Below are 23,819 nucleotides of genomic sequence, written 5' to 3' on the forward strand. Positions count from 1 at the left end.
CTATCTAAACCATGTTTGTTCATTGAACTCAGGATATTGTAAATACAATTTTAGCATGCAGTCTTTCTTTTTCAATCTTGCCTTAAGAATTTGGTATATGTCTCCTACTAGAAGCACATCTTGATGAGGTTGAACCACATGAGTGCTCAGTAATTACGGTTTGTGACTACCATGTTAGAAATGCTACCTGTCTATATTTATCACACTGGAAGACACCAGAGAGTAGCAATATGGTATAGAGGGATGACAGAGACCAGCACCATGTCTACAAACGTTTTCTGGCTCTGACATTTGCTATAGATGTGACTATGAAGAAGCAATTTAGTTTCTCTGGGTCTCAAATCCCTATTCTTTAAAATGGAAAATTTTATATGACTACTATATTCCTCTCAGGAGGCTGGGGGTAAGATTGAATAACATATTGTATGTGAAAGTGTGCTGTTAAACCATAAAATGCCATGCACATGTAAGGCATTATTATGTCTTTTATCGTAGATTTTTGCTCTCATGACTTGCCCAAGGCCACATTCCAAATTGGTAGGGAATGAAGGTTAGTATCTGGGGCCTCTGACTTCCAGCCATCTGCTTCAGCTAAACTCTGTTCATACCAAACTAGTTTAAAATGGTGCTCCCCCCCCAAAGATCTTTTTATTTAAAAGATTGAGGAAAGAGAAGAGTGGCATTAAGAAGTAAATTCTTTACCGAATGGTTACTTGCATAACTTTTTCAGTTAAAGTATATATGTGGATATTTATAGCCTTATATACTTAGAACGATAGCCATTAGGGGCTGGACTTTACTTCTACCCTGTTATATAAAAACCCCGTGTTCTTCAAAGTTTCAAACAACTTTTGAATTAAACTGTAATTTCTCAACTCTCTCTCTAAAACAGCACAACCACAAGAAATCCTTCTGTGCTGTAGTTAATTAATGACACAGATATGGATCAATGCTGCAAGTTTTCCATGGATATTTTGGATACAGATGTCCTTCATTAATTCTCATGTGCGAGACACCACCACTTACAGTGTGACTCCAAGAGACACATTAACGTTAATCAGAAAGTGAGAATTTAGAGGTCCAACCCATACTATTTGGTGCTTACCCTGTGTAAGGCATGTTAGGTATTTAATGGTCCAAAGAAGCTAGTTTCCTTTATCTTTCCTCACTGGCAGATAATCTATTTCACTTGAAGAAAGTATGGAATGTGTGTGCCCAGATGTCTGGGGTACACGCATAGGTAATCTGTACTTTGGAAGGTAAAACATTGATCAGAAAAGTAGCTCTAGTTAGTTAAAAATATTTTAGTCGGCTCCCTTGTGTAATCTTGGAAAGCACAGAGGCAGATCACGATCTGTTTCTTTCTCCCTAGCTGTATGGCCATTCACACTGAGTGTATTTATGTGTTCTTTGTCTTTTTCTATGTAGTGTCAAACAAACACCTTTGCAGAACTGAAAAAAAAAGATGCTTAAAAAGCACTTTTGAGTTTTAAATCTGTGGGAAAGCAAGTGTAAACCCAATTCATTTTGACAAAGAAAAAGACGTACATGCGAAAAGTTCTTTATACTTCTTTCAATTAAAATTCTTTAAAATGACTTTCAGATGGTTATTTTCATTAGAAAACTGGTGATTTAAGTTTCAGGCTTGCCTCAGTCGGCCATATTGAGTAACGATAATTTTTACTGTGAATTGCTGAACACCCACTCTTGACTATTGAGGGGAATAGTGCATTGAGTCGCCTTTACGTTTCATTGCTTTGCACCTTAGTTTAAAAACAAAGAACTTAATTTTTTAAAAGTCCAATAAAATATATTTTTGATCTTTCTACCACAACTTTACAGGCAATTCCCCTCCTTTGCCCTGTAATAATCACCTTCTGCATTTTTTTATGATTTAGTTGAACATTATTATTGTAATTTTTTTTACTGGGTGAGCCCTTCTAGGTCCTTGGCAGCAAGATTTTGTTACAAGAAATCCAGAAGCTGAGTCTGTAATTGGTTGTAACAGCCGCAGTTTCTCTGGATTTAGTTCACAGCCTTCCTCAAGAGTGGATGCAACCCATGCCACACCTCTCCTCATCGGTTTCTTCCCACCCTCCATCAACTCGAATCCCATATTCTGCTGCTAAAACATGCGATTTTTTATTCAATAGCTTTGCATTATAGACATTTTATTTGGAGAACATCTGGCGTTGATGGGACCCAGTGCAAAGAGTGGGCCGTATGTACATTAAAAATGTGTGTCTGCTGAGAGGCTCTGCCACAGCTCTACTGATACAGATGAGGATGGTTGCAGCTAACCACTGGACTGAACAAGGGGACTTCAATGGAGGAGTTAGAGAAAAGACTTGAAGGAACTGAAGGGGTTCAACACCATGGGAAGAACAACAATATCAGCCAACCAGACCCCACCAGAGCTCCAGGGACTAAACCACCAACCAATGAATACACATGGAGGGAACCATGACTCCAGTCACATATGTAGCAGAGGATGGCATTGTCCAGCATCAATAGGAGGAAAACCCCTTGGTCCTGTGAAGGCTCATTTCCCCAGTGTAGGGTAATGCCAGGGCATTGAGGTTGGAGTAGGTGGGTGGGAGTGGGAGCATCCTCATAGAAGCTGGGGGGGGGGAAGGAGTATGGGAGAGGGAGCAAAGGGGATAACATTTGAAATGTAAATACATAAGATATCCAAAAAATTAAAAAGAAAAGACCCCATCCTAGCTGCCTGGAAGTCAGTCTTCCCCTAGCTGATTTCAAATGAAGATGTAGAGCTCTCAGCTCCTCCTGCACTGTGCTTGCCTAGATGCTGCCATACTCCCACCTCAAATAGACTGAACTTCTGAACATGTAAGCCAGCCTTAAATAAGTGTTGTCCATATAAGAAAAAAATGTAATATCTTAGTAAAATTGTTGGAAGTATTTGTATTCCTCCAGGTGCTCTGAATAGATCTATTTAAGGCAGGACATGGTCGTGTGGCTAAATGCTATGCTGTGTGTATCTTTTCATTCCAAAATATTTTCAGCCCAGGAAAATACACACACACACACACACACACACACACACACACACACACACACACACAACCAATCAGCCTTTCAATTATGAAATAAAGGCGCAATGTAAAAAGTCATCATGCTGTTATATATTAGGAACTCTAAAGCCATGTGTCCAAAAGTCACACTTAAAACCAGGCAATGGTAATAAGCACAGGATGGTGTAGGTACTATGAGATAATGTCTACTTGTCAGAAATGGATGGTATGTTGTGAACTTTTTTTTCCGTCGAAGTTCAAAAGTTAATGATGTACTTTACATTTTTATTGCTTCTACTGAGACATCAATTAAAAAATAAAAGAGATTCTGGCATGCTGTTATTACTTTTCACTGTGGATATATTGAATATCACATGTGAATAAAACCACATTTGCTATATCATGCTGTGTTTCAAACATCCTAGCCTGTCTTTGGGAAAATTCAGTCCCTATCACTTCAATCATCTGAAATGAATAATTTCTTCATTATAGCTCATAACTTCAAACTATAAAATATCAGCTGGGAAAGAAATGGACCCAATTAAGAGAAATAGGATAATGGTAGAAAAACACATATAGACATGTCTGAGAGATGATAAGATTATTTTAATTTTCCCATTTGCACTGGAATTATTTATTTTACAAATCTCCAGATCTTTTATTACTTGAAATCCTTTGCTGAATCATGAAAAGAAGCTTAAGTTAGCAATTTTCCCTGCACAATCTAGCTGTTAGCATCTGGTGGACACTTGGATACCTATCCAGTTCCTATGGAAATGATTATTCTAAGAGTCTATTTCAACATGCCTGGACTTAAAGACCAGTTAGGCTCACACTCTGGATTTTACTGTAAGTTTGTTTTTTTAATTCAACGTTAGCGATAGTTTCAAGTCTTTTTCAGTAGTGTATATAGTATCGGAGGCAGGACAACTTCACTTGAAGAAAGGCTGTGTACCTATCCGTCTAATTATTTATGTACTGCATGGCTACAAGTATCTTCTTGACCAGTGCACCAAACCACGGGTGGTGCCCTCCCTCCCTCCCTTTCTCCTCCCTCCTCCCTCTCCCTCCTCCCTCTCTCTCCTCCCCCCTCCCTCCTCCTCCCTCCTCCTTCCTGTCCTTCCTCCCTTCCTCCCTCCTTCCTTCCTCCCTCTTCTCTTCTCTTCCCTCCTCAAACTTACATTTAGGCTTGGCTGGCCAGTAGAATCGAGGACCAAAGTCCTTGTTTGACTCTCCTTGTAATACCAATGGGGCTGGGTCCCGTCTCTTCACAGGGTTTACTTTATTTACAGAACGGCTTCTGCAGTGAAAGGATAGGATGCTTTTATTCGACTGCATATAAAGTAAGATGAAGAATTATTATCAAACTCTATTTTTTCTGTATCATATAAGAAACTGTATAGTAGAAATGTATAAACACATACAAGATTTAGGTGTACATTTAAGATCTAATAGAGGTTCTTATATATTAATGAGAGGGAGAGAACACGTGGTTTGCTTTTATTTAAGCAAGTACATGTTAATTTTTACACAATATATTGCTATAGTTTAGATTTGGAATCTCCCCAGACACCCTTATGTTAAATGTCTCGTTAGTCTGTGCTGTCACTGGGAAATGGTAAAACATTTGAGAGGTGGGGCCTACAGTGGTTAGGAGAGTCCATTTGAATAAATATTGGGACCCTGGTATCTTTGTTTTGCCTTTTAGATACCACAGAGTGAGCGAGCCTCCATTTCCACTAACCCTAACCCATAATATATTATTACAGGCTCAAAACAACAGTCAAGAGTTCATGACCTGATACCTCTGAAATCATAAGCCAGAAACATTTATCCTCTTTTAACGTATTTGTTACAGAGACACAAAGCTAACATGTATACACACAAATGCCCAAATAGACCAACCACCATGTGTCCTTGTTTTTGTCATCATGTATTAAATTTCAATTAATTCTATTCTTGCTGACACAGATTAGAGATAGTTTAGAAAAGACATGGGCATTTGTTAGAGAGGAAATAACTTTGTGAGGAAGTCATGCCTCAGGAAGTATAGTCTCCTTTAAGAAAAGTCAACTTTTGGGGTGGGGATTTAGCTCAGTGGTAGAGCGCTTGCCTAGCAAGCGCAAGACCCTGGGTTTGGTCCCCAGCTCCAACTCCGGAAAAAAAAAAAAAAAGAAAAGTCAACTTTTGAAAGGTACATTTTCCCACCTCATTTGCATACGCCTTGAGTTAGAAGTTGTTCTTAGTTACTTATCCAATAGGGAGTGACAGGCTTTTATTTGTTTAGATTTTCTTTTAATGTTGACACAACTCAAGCAGATATACACACTTCATACACTGTCCCTCTTTAGACCATTCACAAATCATGTGAGATTTTCCCCATGGAAGCTGAGTTTCAGAATTTCACTAACAGATACACAGTTATTGCAGTTCACAGAGATGCACCTAGGTGATATCTGTATTTGTTGTTCAGAAGAAGATTTAAACAGAAACGGCTTCAGAACGTAGATCATGAAGATTTGAAAGCTAGCTTTTGCTGATTGGAAATCGAGTGCTGAATCGGGTGTCTGATTTGAAGTTTTATATGTGGCACATTACAGACTAGTACTCTAATATGTTCTGTAATAACATACCCCATATTTAATGCTTTCTAATATAATATCCATTTATAAGTTCGGCTCTTAAATTTTACAGCTAGTGCAACTAAGGAGACGATGTTAATCTTTACTTTGCCGTTCATAACACTACTGAAGAGAGTGCTGTATTCTCTGGATGTGAAACAAATCAAAGTATTCAGGATTCAAACACTGCGAGAAGGGAGTGGACATATTGCCTATACCAGCAATTTAAAACTCATCACGTTTAAGTTTATTTTGGAAGACTGAGCTAGAACCAAGGCAAAGTTCTGAGCAAGAAGTACTCAAACTTCTTTTCCTTCTCCACACAAAAATTATGTGATTAAATATATGGTCCAACGTGTAGTTATTAGATGGATTTTCATTGACAAGAGTTTTAAATGAAAGAGGTAAGAATGAAGTGGCAGTAATAACAATGTCTAGTATTAGACAATAACATGATGTTTTTTTCAAATATATTAATTGCTAGCCCCTTTGATTAAAAATGTATTTATTTATTGTGTGTGTGCCTGAATGTATGGGTATGTGCATTATGTGTTCATGTGCCAGTGGTAACCAGAAGATGGTTACACTGGATACTCCGAAAGTGGAAGTTACAGTGTATTTGTTCTAGACCACTCAATGTGGGTACTGAGACCTGAATCCTTGTCTTCTGCGAGAGCAGCAAGTATTTCTAGCTCCTACTCTATTTTTCCAGCCTCATTCTTGGTTTTATATAATCAGATATTTTAAAATTTATTCTTTACAAATGAAGCATTAGAAACAGCCATGATGAAAAACGATACAAAAATACTGTAAGTAAAGTCCATCATGGACAAATTAAAAGGTGAAGTGGAGGTAACCCTAGTCCTTGAGGAGCTGTTAGACTCTGGAAGTTTTTCACATGCCCCCAATCCCTCACCCCTTCTCTGTGCTCCTTCCTATGAATTTGGGAACACTTATGGTGGCTTGGACCAATCTAGCACAGTAAGAAGAGACAGAATACAGCTTTCTCATTCTTATTTCCTCTCTTCTTTCTCCTGGCCATTCTCTTTATCATTTTGAGACAGTATCTCGCACAGCTTGGGCTCGTCCAGAGCATGGTATATAGTTGAGGATGACATTGAACTCTCCATCCTCCTGTCTGCTTCTAGCTGCTAGCACTGCAGGCATGCATCACCATGCCTGGCACAACTTCTGAAGGGGGTTCGTAGAAGAACAAGGAGCTGTCTTTCATGCTAGGCTATTGTCTTTTGGAGCCCAAAACTTCTGACTATGAACCCTAATGTTGGTCTTTCTTGCAGCTTACACTGTCAGCTAAGCTGGGCCTTCCTTCCGTTCCATGCCCAGGAAGTCCTTCCCCGAGACCTCTGTGTGGATGGACCCTTAATCATTTAAATCTCAGTTTGAACATCACTTCCTCAGAGAGTGCTCTGCTCCCAAATAAAACACTCATTTTCATGTATCTTTAATCCCTCTTTAATTCTGCAGTAGCAGTTAGAACTTTCTCCCACTATCATGCATCATCTTCACTAAAAGATGGCCTTAACATGAGCTTTTCTTTTTTCTTCTCTTCAAGTAACTTTCCTTTCCATTCCCTCTCCGTCTACATTTCCTTCTCCAATCTTTCCCCCTCCTCTCTCCCTCCCTCCTGCCCTCCTTTCCTCCCTCCCTCCCCCTCTCTCTCTGACGTGGTTTCAGATGGGCCTGGCCAACCTCAAGTCCATCCATCTGAGGATGACCCAAATCCCTGCTCCTCTTTCTGTCTCACAAATGCTGGGATTATTGAAGTGGACTACCATACCCACTTCCGGTTCCCTACCTGGACGCAGGAAACTTGTCTCTTTTGTACTAAACTTTCCTCATAACTAGAACAGGGCCTGGCATATACTTAAGTATTTATAAATACTTGTTAGACCCTTATAAATAAACACATCTTGCAACTCTTAAGTAGAGAACTTAACAGGGCAAGAAAATCAGCGCTTGAGATTTTAAACACTTTATTTTCTTTTTAAGCCAGAAATTTAAAACTATGGGCATTTTTAAAGGCTTTGATGGTTCTGATTAGAGTTAAGCACATTCCTTCAATTTGGAAGAAAAGAAAAACCCACAAACAAAATCACAGCAGCGTAAAATTTTTTCAGGAGCATGATGAGAGCTCCCTTGTCAAATCACATACTTTTGAAACTGTATCACCATTCAGCAGGCTCTTTGCTTTGAAATGAAGAATGTTTATCTCTCAGCAGTATTTTATTGCTGTTGATCATGTGATTATTTACTGGACAAGGAGCAAGTCTTAGTAAAGAGACTCACTATAAGTGTTGAAAACAGTCTTTCTTAAACTTTATTTTTAATTTTTAGTTTTTTGAGACTGGCTTAATTCACGTATCTAGAATAAGATGGGGTATTTACTGCATTTGGTAAGTGGAGTTAGAACTGTTCCCTGTGATACCATTCATTCTGGGAACCTTGTGGTTTGGGCTTCAGTCACCAGATATGATTATAAAATTCTATAGCATTGATATTTGCTCTTATAAAACCCATGATTATGTATAATGTGAATTTCTATTTCAAATTGCTATTTATAGATGTGCCCATAGTATTTTGCAAAGTTTATAACATTCTTTCAGACATCCAGATATAGATATAGCTTTCAATGCGTATATCAATATAGTTTGAATTTCCAACATAAAGCTGGCTGATAATATTCTTATGGTTTATGAAGGAAGAGAGAATATATAAGTGTGCTCTTTGAGCCAGTTTCTTGCTAATAATGTTATCTGTCTCCTCTCAATTAATCCTACAACAATATAACAAATGAATAAAGGCAGGGAGATGAAATATTCTATTATTTACACATTAGTAAGGAAAAAATTTGGTGAACAAGGAATCAATAAAACAAAACACCCCAGTCTTATCCCATCAACATCATCTAAGGCACTAAATATGAAGTTTTGCAAAGGGGACTGACTATTACCTTACTGATCCATGTTGTTATCAATATCATGATCAATACAGCTACTAAATTGGATACAGTATTACAATTGCACATTTGAGTTGTTTAAAAATGTAGGGTCTCAGAAAAACATGGATTAGCGACCTCAAAGTTCCTGGAATTGAGTCTTTCTTTTTCTACTGAGAAATCTATTGATTTGATCCATGGCTACATATAATGTTTGAAGTAGAGAGAGCCCATTTTCAATTTAATTAAGAGAAATTCAAGGTTGTGTATTCTTAGACAAAACTCTGAGAAATTCCTTTGTACTGGAACAGGATCAAATCTTAATTGACAAGTAAGTCTTGGTAAATAGAAAAAAGAAAGACATTTCTAAGGTCATATTAAGCCACCACTGGGGGTCTGGGTTGCCAAATCATTGGTTTTCTTTTAAGTATGATTAGTAAGACACTCATTTCCTCTTGCTTATGAAATGCATTAATAGTCTCATGACTCCAGTTATAAGGTTCAAAGCAGGCAACACTAATTGATCTGGTAAAATCTGAAAATACCTACAACTCTAAGGTATTTATGAAATGTTTGGGTTTTATGAATTTTGGAATGAGGACACTAGGAATGTGGAATCAACTACTCAACCACTTGAGAAATGGTGACTTTACTTTAGAAGGCGAGAGGAGAGGAGCTTGTGTGGTTGAGATTTACAATTGGCCCTCACTACAATTCAAGATGTGATGTCTGATAGTCTGTCAGATTTTTTTTTTACTGTAGGTGTACCTGTCAATCATTGTTTCAATATGTTATTTCTCATGAGCATCTCATCTTTACTGAGGAGGTAAGGAAGGCAATCAGTAAAGCAAACAATAGTACAGACCTTCAAATTGGTTATAATAGTAAGAATATAATGATTCAGATAGGCCAGAGGTCATCCAAATAGTGGATGGAAAACCAAACAAAGGTTATGTATTTTTAAGTGTACATAGTCAAGAAGAACCAGGTATGAAGTCTTCTTATACTAATCTAGACATTTGGCAATATCATCTCATTACTTGCATTATGATCAGTTAACATAGTCATTGAGGCAATAATTGATTTGGCAATCAGTTCATTAAGTACAGTATTTTACCTACAATAATCTATTAAGCAATTTGTTTTCAAAGGTTGGCATATTCTGGTCTAATTGGTTATTGTGCCATCAAAACATATGTGAAAAACTTCAAGTTTATCTTGTTACTTGTTCTGTGAAATAACCATGAATAAGACCAGGGTTGGAAGAAGCACGAAGGAGAGAAAAATATTTTCTGTGATCTTGGGACATGATCAAGACTTTGAAACATCCTAGGAAGAACAGGATGAGAACCAGACTCTAGACATCAAAGCATGGTTGAGGTCCAAGTTTGTGTGGTCATCCTGACTTCAGTATTCTTGACAATAGTTTTTTTGTTTTCTTCCTTTTATTGAATGCGATAATTCTTTCTTCCTTTCAACAATTAAACCAAACTGCCAATAATCAAAGGTAAAATTTTATTTACAAGATTTTTTTCCTAAAAATTAGTTATAAATGAAACTGTACTAAGCAAAATTAGTAAGTGCTACTGTTTATTGGGATGCCTTATGTCCAATACGTATACTTTAAATATGTAAGAGTCAATCTTCATCACACTACTACAACATAGCAGCATCCTTACATTTAAGGTCACTTAACATATTTTTAAGATCTTAAAGCATGTACACATTTTTAAGATTTACTTTTTTAGTATTTTGAATATGTGTATATACATATATAAATAGATACATGTGTGTGTACAAACACATGTGTTTATATAATTAAAGATGCCCGTGCACACATAAACATGCATGTGTGTGCAGGTGTATGTGTCTGTGCATGTGTGTCTGTGTATGGGTTGTGCAAGTGAATGCAGGTGTGCATGTGGATTCAAGGAGTTACTTATTCCTACAACTGGAGTTACAGATGGTTGTGAACTCCCAAAGTGGGTGCTGGAAGCAGGACCATGATGCTTTGCAAGGACAGGACATACTTTTATAAAAGAATCATCTCTTTAGCCTTTGATCGTCTGCATTTTAAAGGCAGAAGCTATGATTTGTTTCATAGCTAGTGCTTAGAAAATATTTCTTAGATTATGTAAAATGTCATTTCTTGTGCTTATCCTGAGTGATAGATAACTATTAGTCATCTTGTCCTTTGGAAAAAAACACAACTTTGAAGATCCCTAAGGAAAAAATGGAATGTTTAATCCAACAGGCAATGTAGATGGACTATCTCTTTCTTTTTGGGTCAGTGAGGATGACCAAAGGTTAAAAATACCAATTATGGCAAAAATAACCAAAGTCATAAGACATCCAGGATCTATGAACTTGCTGTCTTTGTCGGGGTACGTGAACTACAACAGCCCCATATGACAGTGAGTATTGACCACCAATGCTCTGAAGTGAGAACCCCAGAAAGATGGCGTCTACACACAAAAGATAGGAAAGTCATGCTTACGGGCCAACTGTTAAATAAATGCTACCTTGTTTGTTTTGTCATTTTCAATTTCTAATCTGATTTATTAGCCTTTCCAGTGCTTGGCTGGACCCTGCTCACACTGTTCAATGCCCTTTGATCCCTGACAATGATTATAACTTTGCTGTGCCACACACGGGAGAGCCAGGGAATTACAAAGACTCTTCTTCACCCAGAGTTCATTCTTTTGCAACGTTGATGAATTGCACAATAATATTTTTTCGAACATCCACTCATAACAGGAACTATTTATTTTTTGCCAAACACAGTCACACCTGCACATGTGTACATAGTATTGTGTAAAGTAAATGTAACAGACTGCACACCTTGCCCCTAGGAGCTCGCAATAAAAACCAGACAATTGATGTAGGGAAAACTTCAGGCAAACAGGTGTGCAGCTGTGTAAACAGAGAAACAGAATCAGTTAGAGGATTTGCTACAAAGTGGGTGCTGTTTTATGCTGGAACTGAAGCTAGTGAAATTCTCAGCCTGCCGAAAGCTTGGTATATATAGTCTTTGTGATGTTAAGAAAGGAAAGGCTGATGGGGAGAAGAAGAAGTTTCCCTCTGGAGGAGAGGACAGAGTACTTCCCACTCCCCAGTGGAAGGGTTCATGTACTGTTACTTTAGTCTTCTATTTTCTAATGGACTTGGTTATAACCAGCCTGCAGAAGGAAAGTAAAAATGTATTAAGCAGTGTACAGCCTGCCAGAGAGATTTCATAAGCCGTCTTTCTTTCCACTGGAAACCAGGCTAAAATAGAAAATAAAAACCAGAATGTATTATAATTGTACATTCCACTTATAACCAATGAGCAGATGCCAGTTGATTTTCCAAGGAAATGATTACTTTGGGTAAGGTTGTTCTCAGGAGCAATGCCACTCCGTCCTCCAGCTTTCACTCTGTTTGACAGAAATGGACCCAGCTTGGAGCAAATTCCTGCCGGTCTCTGCTTCAGCCACCCAAGGCTGATGGCTATCTTCCTTCTTGTAAATACATCCAGATAGGGAATTTGAAAACCTCCCCAGGAATCCGTTCCAGGGTTTGTAAAGCCTTTGCTGCCAGTAAAATCTTTCCATCAAACCTAAATTCCTTTATTTATAATTTCTATTTATTTCCTCTTCTTTTGTCATAGAGAGGACACCACAACTCCCCACTCCATCTCCAGTGATTTCTCTAAAGACAGCTGTGAAGCAACAGCTGGGGCCTCGCCCACAGACAGACCTGGTTTCTGTTCTACCTGGCAGTTATTTCTCGTCTTTCTTCGCTAGTCCCAACTTTGCCTTCTGGATTTTTTTGAAATTTATTTATTTTTTTCTGTTAGATAATTTGCTGAAGAGCCCTTAAAATTGTCATTTCATCATTGATTTAATGAGCTTTATTCTACAAATATTGACATTGCCAGTATATTCAATTTCTCTAAATTTCTGCCAGGTTTTAATTGATAATGATATATAAAACGGAGGAATTCTGGAATCCATGCTTCTTTGGAATGGGCAAGATGATTGTCTCAAGATCTGGGTGCTCATTTACTAGCTCTTAACAACTCGAGTCATTCACACAATGACAGAAGAATGAGACTTTGTTTTTGTACTTATGAAATGAAACGATGGTTCAAATAATTTTCCAGTTGTTAGCATCTTCAATACTCAACCATTCTGTGAATATATTCTGAGTGCTATTTTGGCCAAAACAGAAGTCATTGCCCATTCCTCCTCCAACAACCTCCAAATTACAATTAAGTATCTGTACTAAGGAATATTTAAATACTTTTAATATTTCTTTCAGGTATATAATTTTGGTTATATAGTACGTATATTTATAGCTTGTTTTTTTTGCATATGCCATTTTTAAAATGATTGCCTGAATGTTTTTACAAGGTCACTGATACCAAATGGGTGGGTTTTGGGAAGTATAGAGGGAGTCTCTTGTGCAATGTGTGGAAGCATCACCTGTCAGTAAAATGCTATTGGTCTGTTAGTTTAGGCAGGAAATAGGGAGGAGTTCTAGTACAGACAGGATTTCTGGGATAGAGTCAGGTGCAGGGAAGATTTGCCCCAACTTAGGAAGACAGACGCATGAAGCTGAAAAAGAGGTTATGAGCCATGTGGCATGACTCAGACTAGGTAATTGAAAAGGTAATTGATTATGAGCTCAGAAAGTCACAGAGTCATTATTTCAGGGAATGTGGGCATGGGTGAAAAAAACCATTATAGAGAAGTAGCCGGTAGTATATAGTGTCAGGAAAATAGCAAGGGGCCAGTAATATATTTCAGTGGGTAAAGGGACTTTCCTCTAAATCTGAAGACTAAGATTCAACCCATAGAATGCACATGATGGAAAGTGAGAACTAATTCCCACCTGATGTCCCTTGACTTCACACATGCATCATGGCATTGGCACTATGACATGTGCATCCCCTATACTATACATACATATATACATATATATGTATATATATGCATGCATGTATGTATACATATTTTCTATGATATATAATGGTATATATGGTATACTATATATTATATAAACTTATGTATGTATATAGGTATGTGTAATATATGTATATATTATATATAAATGTATGTACATATAGATATATAGATATAAGAAAAATTAAAGAAATTCTGGGACACAATGGATTTAACTGGATGCTCTCTAAGCAATCCCTGTATACCTATAAGACCTGCACCCATAAGCTTAAGGATAATTTTGGTCCTACTAATGTTCATGCCACAAAGTATCAAAGACAGACCTGTCTCTGAGAATAGGTGCTTATGATTCCAGTGATGAAGAGGAACAATGTAGATATATGCAAATGAATGCCAAGGCTGATCTGGCTTAAAGCAAACGTCATCGACTTGGAGGACCTAGTGAGTGAGCTTAGGCAGAAATGGTGAGTGATGCTCAGAGAGCTCTTCCCTTTATACGGATGAGCGATGTCAATGAGGACATTTGATTCTCACCGAGTGTTGAATTTTATTTGTGAACTGCATCATTTAATCAAGGCTTCAAATCAAAGTATTTTCCTTTTTAAATTAAACAGTATCTTTTGGGTTAGCTTACAAAGTAATAGACTTTCATGCAGGGTTTTCATGAATATTCTGTACTGGTTTATTCTCCCCCTTCCCTCCTCCCCACATCTTTCCCCACTCCATTCTATCACTATATCTCCTGACACTTTGTTTCATTGCCTTTCTCCCCATAAGCCCTTACTTGCCACATAGGTCCCTTTCTTGTTGCCTGGCCTTTACTCAACAACAACAACAATAACAACAACAACAACAACAACAACAACAACAACAAAACACTTTCTATTTATTACATAAAACAGAGATGTGATGGCTTTCCTAAGACCACTTAACCTACCAACAATTGTGATTCACTTCTAGGATCGATGGTACACAGACTTACTCACTCTCCTCTGGGAAATATGCTTCTTGCTTCTGAGGGATGTGATGGCGCAACCTTGCTAACATTTACCATAGTTCCGGGTTACACACAGAGGTGGGAAAATTCAAAGCAAATGCTAAAAAATTAGACTTCTTGGAAATAATTAGGATTTTGAATTTCCTGTCAGGCTTAGGTAAGAGCGCCAAATAGCATGACTGGAATTTAAAAGGGCCTGAACAATCTTATGATGAATAATAGCATTTGTAGTCATGAGAACTGAGACAAAAAAGGCACAGCCAGCAAGCTCTAAGGTCAAACATTCAGCTCCAGGAGTACAAAAATACTTCTCTTCCTTGGTTCAAATGTCACTCGAAGAAATGCCTATGACTGACTTCGGCTGTACCTGATGCTACTTACTAAATGGACCTTCTGAGAATATTGTAAACCATCTGGTCTACAGGAAGGCCACCTGCTACATTTTCAGTCTGTGTTCAGCATTGCTAACATAGAGTATTAACTGGGATGCTCATAGTTTAATAAGGTCTTTTTGTAAAGGGTTTTAGACCATGCATGTAACCTTTCTAGTCATGATGATCAGATGAATGAATGCATTATCCTTAGATGGTCAATTAATTTGCCCTTTGCTTCTAACCATTCAGTCAAAATATACATTTAAAGGTAACAGTTTCCAACTTAATTCTCTGGGTTATTGTTCAAGATGCAGCTCGTAGAATAGCTTTTACAAACTATAGAAATTCAGAACAGGATTCTTCATTGGCATAAAGAGTATAATGCTCAAGAAGGTTCTGTGTTCATGGACCAAGTAGTTGTGATTAGTGAAGTCTATTAAAAGAAACATATACCATGTTATTCTGAACCTATAGTTACCAATGTGTGAGTGTGACAGAGTATGGTGAGCTGAGGTGTGGCATAGTAGGACTCCAACAGACATTAAATAGAAGGCTGTCTGCTAACTGTTAAATAGATCAGTATAATACATAAGGTTCTAATGACAGTAGTCATTCATTTATTCATGATATTTAACCTATAACCAATCCCATAAAATATGGAACTATAATAGACATTTCAGAGGCAAAATTCCCAAGAGTCCACAAATGTTGAAGCTGATTTTGAGACTAAACTTTTCATCTCATTATTCTAATGCCATTTTTTCTGTGTCTGCATAATAATGACTCAGATAAATTGCTAGCTTCATTGAGAGCAATGGGAAATTAAAAAAGGCATGATTTTCCTTAGCGTCTTATTTTCCTACATCCCAGGGAGAATTTATTTCTCATTCCTATGAATTTATGTAGCTCTGGTCCCAACAAATGTTTTGCTTGTCCTGAGGTACATACCCAAAAAAGTTACACTGAGAAGCTGAACTCTGAAAACAGGTACAAATTCTAAAAGCATAGATATTCTTATATCTCAAGAAAACATGAAGTAAAAGGGAGAACACTTAACTTACTCTATTTACCTGGTTTGGTAAAGAGCCACTCTCAATAAATGGCACTGATACCTACTAGGCAAGGCATTCTAGATTACCCCTCCCCTATTCCCCATAAAGTAATCAGCCCCAAGCTCTGCCAGCTCTACCTTTTAATTCCATTAATGTATCATTATTCCATTAATGTATTCACCTATAAAGGAGTCCATGGTTAGTGTGGGCCACTACATCTCTCATTTACTTAACACAACTATCTGTTAAACATTCTTCCTGTTTCCACTCTTGTTCTCTACCCAGCACCCACATGGATTTATTTAAATTATGCAAGGGAAGAAATATGGACACAGTGTGGAGCAGAGACTGAAGGAAAGGCCATCCAGAGACTGCCCCACCTGGGGATTCATCCCATATACAGACACCAAACCCAGACACTACGGTGAATGCCAAGAAGTACATGATGACAGGAGCCTGATATAGCTGTCTCCTGAGAGGCTCTGCCAGAGCCTGACAAATACAGATGTGGATGCTGGCAGCCAACCATTGGAATGAGCATGGTGACCCTAATGGAGGAGTTAAAGTACTGAAGGAGCTGAAGGGGTTTGCAACCTTATAGGAAGAATAACAATATCAACCAACCAGACGCCCCAGAGCTCCTAGGGACTTAAATCACCAACCAAAGCATACATATTGGGGGACCCACGGTTCCTGCTGCATATGTAGCAGATATAGCCTTGTTGGACATCAATGAGAGGAGAGGCCTTTGGGCCTGTGAGAGCTTGATGCCCCAGTGTAGGGGAATGCCAGAGCAGGGAGATAGGAATAGTTGGGTGGATGGGGGAGCACTCTCATAGAAACAGGGGGAGGGAGGATGGGATAGGGCTTTTCTGGAGGGTAAACCAGGAAAGGGGATAATGTTTGAAATGTAAATAAATAAAATATCCAACAAAAAATTAGGCATTGGATCTTTTCATTCCTCTCCTCTGGTCTTTGCATGGTTTTCTAATTCTTTTAACATAAAACAAGCTTTCTTGGCTTAGAAAGTTCTCTGTGTGCCTTGAGATCTGACACTTGACTTCACTGAGCTGCTTCTCCAGCCACAGTGCCCTCCCAATGTTCTGGAAACACACCATGCTTGTTGAGGCTTCCAAGGGCTTCTCATGCACAAATTCTTTGACTTGGAATGGCATTCTTTAAACCTAGCCTTTTCTGGTGTTAGCTAAGCTATTGTTTCCTCAGGAAGAACCTCCATCAGGTAAAGTGGCTGCCACTTCTCTCTAAGCTACATTCGCCTATTCTTTCTCTGTCTCTGTCTCTCTCGCTCTCTGTCTCTGTTTCTCTCTCTCTCCCTCTCTCTTTCTCTCTCTCTCTCTCTTTCTGTCTCTGTCTCTCTCTCTGTCTCTGTCTCTGTCTCTCTCTGTCTCTGTCTCTCTCTCTGTCTCTCTCTCTGTCTCTCTCTCTCTCTCTCTCTCTCTCTCTCTCTCTTTTTTACTGGAGGTAGGGGTGGGGACAAGGTTTTCCTGTGTAGCCCTGGTTTTCCTGCAACTTGGTCTATAGACCAGACTGGCCTTGAACTCAGAGATCTACCTGTCCCTGCCTCCGAAGTACTGGGATTAAAGCCATGTGCCACCATACCTGGCCTATCCTATTTATTCTTTATGGCACTTGCCATATGAAAATATTTCATTCATTTGTTTTCTTATTTATTATGTGATTTTCCATTAGACTCAGAGTCCCCTAACAGTAAAAACTTTGCCTGCTCTTTTCTTGGATGAACTTTAATGTCTATGTTGGGTAGAATGAAGAATGTATGGGAAGATGAATGATAGATAGATGGACAGAAATACATTCCTAGTATTATTGCCAAGGAGTGCAAAAGAAATGTAAAAGGAGTTTACTCACAGGTGGCTAGTAGGATGCAGAATGTGTTTAAACTCTAAATTCCAAAGCAAAAATGTATTCTTCAGATTCTATTTCTTTATTATTTCTGTGGAGATTTGAGGAAACACTAGATACCTAAATCAAGAACTCCATGAGTCATTTGGTTCCTCGAGGGATGGACTTTAGTGATGTCTTCCTCCTAAGCACCTGGTTCAAATGTTTATGTCCTACTTTCATAGCAGAGGGCACCCTTGGAGGAAATAGAATACTGTGGTTTGACATTGAGGTGGGCCAAAGTTTAGGAAGTCAAAAAGACAATGGAGTCAAGAAGAGATGATGTAGATAAAGAGACAGACAGACAGAGAAAGAAAGAGAAGGAAGGACGGAGAGCTACTTTATAATTATAATTGTGTAGTGGTGGTCTTTGATCCATGGATCATAAATACACATGTTTTAGACGTGTCTAGGGAGAGCCATGTCAGGGCCCTTATATATAGTGGGAAAGACTGGCTTTGTTGTCTAAGTACATCTATGGTTAGACTCCCAGTTCAATGTATTTTCCATTTGCCTTGATTTTAAGTTTTAACTTGGACATATGTCCAGGCTGCCCTTTTCTCCTCTCCTCCCATCGAAGTCACAAGTTTCCAGGATTCCGTTTTTATATAGAAAACCAGGTTGCATAGAACAACTTTCCTTAATAAGATTAATCCTGTGGCCAGCCTAGGGCACGCTCTGTGACTGTATTCAATAGAACACTGTTATTTTTTTTTTAAATGCATTTTCTTCTCAGAGTTTGTAATACTCTTAAGTGGTGAACCAAGTAATAGCAACAAAGGCAACTTTATTCAAACAATACCGCTGCTCCTTGGGAGGGGATTTAACCGAGCTCATAGTAGCCATCTGCCAGGGCGCTTAGCTCACAAAAGGCTGCTGGGTGCCCAGGGATCAATGGCTGAAGGAATTCTTCAGAGAGAAGCATTGCAGAGTTTACTGATGCAGGTTTCAAGTAACCTTGCTGTCAGACTTTATAACTTTATTCCATAGAAGCTCATGGATTCTGTTTTAGGAGGTGCTAAACCAATTGGCATTTAACAAGCATTTGCTTTACTGGTTTCTCTCTTCCTTAGTCCATTTCTCAAGGAAGCATCTGGCATCTAGCAAGGTCCTGGAGTAGCAGAAAGAGAAGAAATATACCCTAATCTAATTGCATCTTAAAAGTTAAAGAAGCTACGGAGAGTGAGAAGTCTTTAAGAGGAAGAGGGAGTCATTCTTGTTCAAGTTCAATCTATTCCGTGGTATTTATTCTGGGTCTGTTATAACCACCTGTGTGGACTTAGGCATATTCCTTAATTGACTTTCCTCATCTTTAAAATGGGGCGGATAATAAGGATCTCCCGGGGCTGTTATGAAAATTAACTGACGAGTCTGTTGTGATGTTTTGAGTATGATATGCCATCGATAGGTTCATGCTTCGAGTCCTTGCTCCTTTATCTGGCGGCACTCTTCTGTGAGACAGGAGCATTTAGGAGAGTGGTGCCGAAATGAGAGAACAAGGTAACAGAGGTAGGCCTTTGTGGGTTATAATCTGGCCTCCGGGTTTGGTAGCTCTGCTTCCTGGCCCGCCATGATGTGAATAGCTTCTATCACTCACCCTCTATGATATGAATGTGCTACTCTACCATGCCTTCGGCTATGATGGATTTAAACTGTTTGAAACGGTGAGACAAACGAAGTATTTCTTCTCTTATCATGTTACAGTCAGACGCTGTAGTTTTCATGTACGAATGAAAGCATATATGAAAGCATTGGCAGAGTCGTGCCTCAAAGCAGGAACTCCACGAGCGCTAACCACTGTTATTAGAGGGTTGGTTGCTACCTTCTGCCTCAGGTTGTGTAAGTTTCCCCCAGGTCCCGTTTTCTCTACGTTTGAGCCACAGCGGCATCTACAGGATCCCGCGTGAATGATACGGTTATTATTTACACTAGACTGAGGCCTTCCAGGGACTTAAGACTTTTTGGCAATAAAACCAAAGGTAACCTGGCCAAACAGAAGAACGAGTCTTTGTTTTTGGAGGGGATAATAAACCTGGAGCCCTTTTCTTAATGCTAGGGGGTTTCTTAAAAACCAACCACTGCCAAGGCTCTTCAAAATAGATCTTGTTTCTAGAAAAGTTTTACATGTTTTTCCTTAGGTCATCTCTGTAGATAGAGACAAAAAACAGCACTGGGGTTCACATGCCAAGAAAAAGTGGCATTCTTTGGGTACTTCCGAACTGGTTGGTTTTCAATTCAGGACTCATAATCTTGGGCCCGGATGTCCGGTCAGCAGGGAGGTGAACCAGAGAAAGGAATGAGAATAAACTGAAATGACTTTGGCCATTGGGTCGGACAGTATATTTTGCCAAGTGGTTTTCCCCTCAATTTTAAACAAATCAACGTTAAACAGGAAAATGTACTCCATATGTAGTTGGTGCCTCTGTCCCCAATTCACAAAAATGTCATCTTCTTAGGTACAGTTTCCAGGAATTGTTTGGACTTTTTTTTTTCCTCAAAAAAATTTTTTTAACAGTCGCAAACAATTCCTTATAGCTTTGGTGGGGATATTAAGATCTGATTTTGGTTTCTTCCACACAAATGGCCCTGAACACATTTTCTCCTAACCTTTAAAAACCTCCTTCCAAAGTGTGACTTTATCCCTTTCCAACAAGTACAGGTTTTGTGCTTTGTTCACTTCCAAGTTTACCTGAATTTAATAGAGGTCAACAAAAGCCCGAAGGGCTCAAGTGTTTTTATTACTGGAAAGAAAGCCACAGACCAGAAGCTTTACCTCTATTTATTGACAGCATCCAAATGCCATCCCCTCTGCTAACCTCAGATGGGAGACGTAAGTTATAATTAGGAAGATGGACAGCTAGAACATGTTATTCCAACTTTGATGATTATTTTTTTCTGAAAAAATAATTTACCAATATAGGATTCGTACTGCTTAGTTTTTCCCTATGACTCTCTCTCTCCAGCCCATATCCCTTTCCCAGTGCTCTCAAAGTAAAAAGTCACCTGATTTTGTTTTTCATGATCCCACCAGTGTATCACTGAGGTCTTATATGGTTCTGTTTGTCTGTGGTCTGAGGACCAGAGTGGCTGGAAATCCTTTCCTTTGCTATTTATCAGCCACAGTCCCCCCAGGTATTAGGTCACCTCCATTTGCTTGTGTGGTGAGGACTGGCTTTCTCTTCTGAGGCAGAAAGCCAGCTTGGTTCAACGCAGGAATAAGGAACTTGGAACTGACATGGATTTTGCAGATGTGCAAAGAATCCCAGGAGCTCTTATTTTATTTATTTATTTATTTATTTATTTATTTATTTATTTATTTATTTATTTAAAATGGAGTCAGGGTGAAGGGAGAGGGCCCTGTGAATGGAAGAGAATGTATTTTCAGAAGGCCCAAACCACAACAATTAATCATATGGTGACCTTGATACTTGTTTCTACCAGAGTGACTATGTGCTCTGCACTTTTAGACTGTGGTACAATTCTTTTTTAAAATTTAATTTTGAATTCACCATCTTACTTTTTTCTCTTCTCCTCTTGTGTGTTGTTGCTTTTCCAGCCTTTCAAATTGTCTCTTTAATAAGAAAATGAAGTAACTTCATTTGTAAACTAGTGAGGAAAAAACAACAAACAAACAAACAAACAAACCTATAACTAGATTGGCAATTGTCCAGAGAGACCACTGGAATCTCCTGGAACTGTCATACTCTGACAGCTATGATCATTAAACCTTCTCTGTCCTCTCTTACTGTGATGGCTAGAGGACAGGCTTGCCTGTTGGTATTTACAGAAAGTTTAAAACTTTCTCCTTGTAGTCAATGCCCTGAAGTGGGGCCAGGAATTACATCATGAACATAAGATTTTTATTTCTCCTACCTCACATTTGCCTAATTCATCAAGAAATTATGACTCAACAATGAGGGTTACCAGATTCCCATTAGCGAGGAAGCAGAAGTCCTGGACCATACGCTTAGTTGTCACTATTAAATTTACCTCAGTGTTAGTATGAATGTCGACTAGCTACTGTTTGCCTCACTCATAAGACAGGAATGAAAATGTTGACCATGATGAGAAAATCAACAAGCATGTGTGTTTCAGGTTACTGTTAGCATTCCTATATGCAGCATCCTGTACGCAGCATCCTGTACACAGCACCCTATACGCAGCATCCGGCACGCAGCATCCGGTACGCAGCACCTTATACGCAGCATCCGGCACGCAGCATCAGCAGACTGACCCCGTCTCCAACAAGCAGCTGACCAAGTAGATTAGGCTTATAAAGGATTGCTTCAGAATTTCCTCTCAGCTTCAGCATTTTCACTGTTATTTGGAATTTTGTTTATGGGACACCGGAAACTTAGTTCAAGAATACCTGCCTTTATTCAGATATAACTGGCAATCCTTAAACTAAAGATGATTTCTGTTATTTTTCTGCATGTTAAATACGTCTACTGGTGGCTAATGGGGCTAAGTTACGTAGTGTGTTCATTTTGCATGTGCTGTGGCTTTCACTCGTCACAACCTGACCCCGCTTCTCTTCATGTGCCACTTGTCATGTGGGTGGGGTAAGGAGAGAGAATATTTGGTGAGCATCCCAGTCTGGAATCTGGGAAATCTCCCAGTTCCACTGATGACAACCTTGGTGTTGCTGCTAGTTCGGGGATTCCTGGGTCATCTTCTAGTTCAGCAGAGGACTTAGAGTTCTGTTTTTGTGTCAAGCTCTTTTTAGTGAGTTAAATACGTCTGCACATGAAAACACACGTGCCTGCCCTTTACAGAATACAAAGCCAAATGACATTTTAATGAGTAGATGCTCATATTTTAAAATAGACACACGTGATAGTTGGTATGTGCTTGGCCCAGGGAACGATACTATTAGAAGGTGTGGCCCTGTTTGAGAAGGTCCGTCACTGTGAGTATAGGCTATAAGACCCCCATCCTAGCTACCTGGAAGTCAGTCTTCCACTAGCAGCCTTCAGATGAAGATATAGAACTCTGAGATCTTCCTGCACCATGCCTGCCTGGATGCTGCCGTGCTCCCACCTTGATGATAATGGACTGAACCTCTGAACCTGTAAGCCAGCCCCAAGTACTGTTGTCCTTATGAGAGTTGCCTTGGTCATGGTGTCTGTTCACAGCAGTATAACCCTAACTAAGACACAGATTATCCTGAAATATGGCTCCCTCCTACCTTACATTCTTTCCCTTTTCCTGCTGGAGAACTGGAACTGCCTATGGGGTTTCCTTATGTGGAGTTGGATTCCTCTAAATTTTGTACTAAAATCCTTTTGTGTTCTAAACTTCCTTGGAAATTCTTAAGAAACAAGAATAAAGCTTATCTTTAGTCATTGGTAATACCTCTGCTGCTGTTTAAAACATTCCTAGTGACAGTACAGGTCAGACAGAGTGGTCATAATATCAACATATTCAGATACATTCTTTAGATATTGCTTTCAAAAATTAAACTCTGTGTTTCTTTTTCTATTCTTGTGTGTATGGTGGCATGTTTTGCATGTATGTTGGCACACATATGTGGGTACCATGTGTATTGGTCAGTGGTTCGCCACCTGTGGTTCATGACCTCTTTGTGGGATTGAACAACCCTTTCACAGGGGTTGCCTAAGACTATCAGAAAACACAGATATTTACAGAATGTTTCATAAGAGTAGCAAAATTGTGGTTTTGAAGTAGCAACAAAAGCAATTCTATGTTTGGGGGTCACCACAACATGAGGAACTGTATTAAGGGTTGCAGCATTAGGAAGGTTGAGAACCGCTGGTATAGGGATAAGTGCATTCAATTACAGTGTATGTGGAAGCCCAAAATTGATGCTGGGAATCATGCTTCATTGCACTCACACCTTATTAAGGCAGAGTCTCACCAGTACGACTCTTCTTGCTAGCTAGCTAGCTCTGGAGAAC

At 38.9% G+C, this 23,819-nt stretch overlaps 1 protein-coding gene across 1 annotated transcript in view; it reads right to left on the minus strand.

Moving 5' to 3' along the window:
- Col8a1 (collagen type VIII alpha 1 chain) overlaps window positions 1-23,819 on the minus strand; it is a 128,895-nt gene that overhangs the window by 49,338 nt on the left and 55,738 nt on the right. The window contains exon 2 of the mRNA XM_032899323.1: window positions 4,217-4,335. The gene's annotated coding sequence lies outside the window, so the exon portion shown is untranslated. The remainder of the gene's footprint in view (window positions 1-4,216; window positions 4,336-23,819) is intronic.

The sequence above is a fragment of the Rattus rattus genome, chromosome 4 (assembly GCF_011064425.1).
Source record: "Rattus rattus isolate New Zealand chromosome 4, Rrattus_CSIRO_v1, whole genome shotgun sequence".
NCBI classification, from domain to species: Eukaryota; Metazoa; Chordata; class Mammalia; order Rodentia; family Muridae; genus Rattus; species Rattus rattus.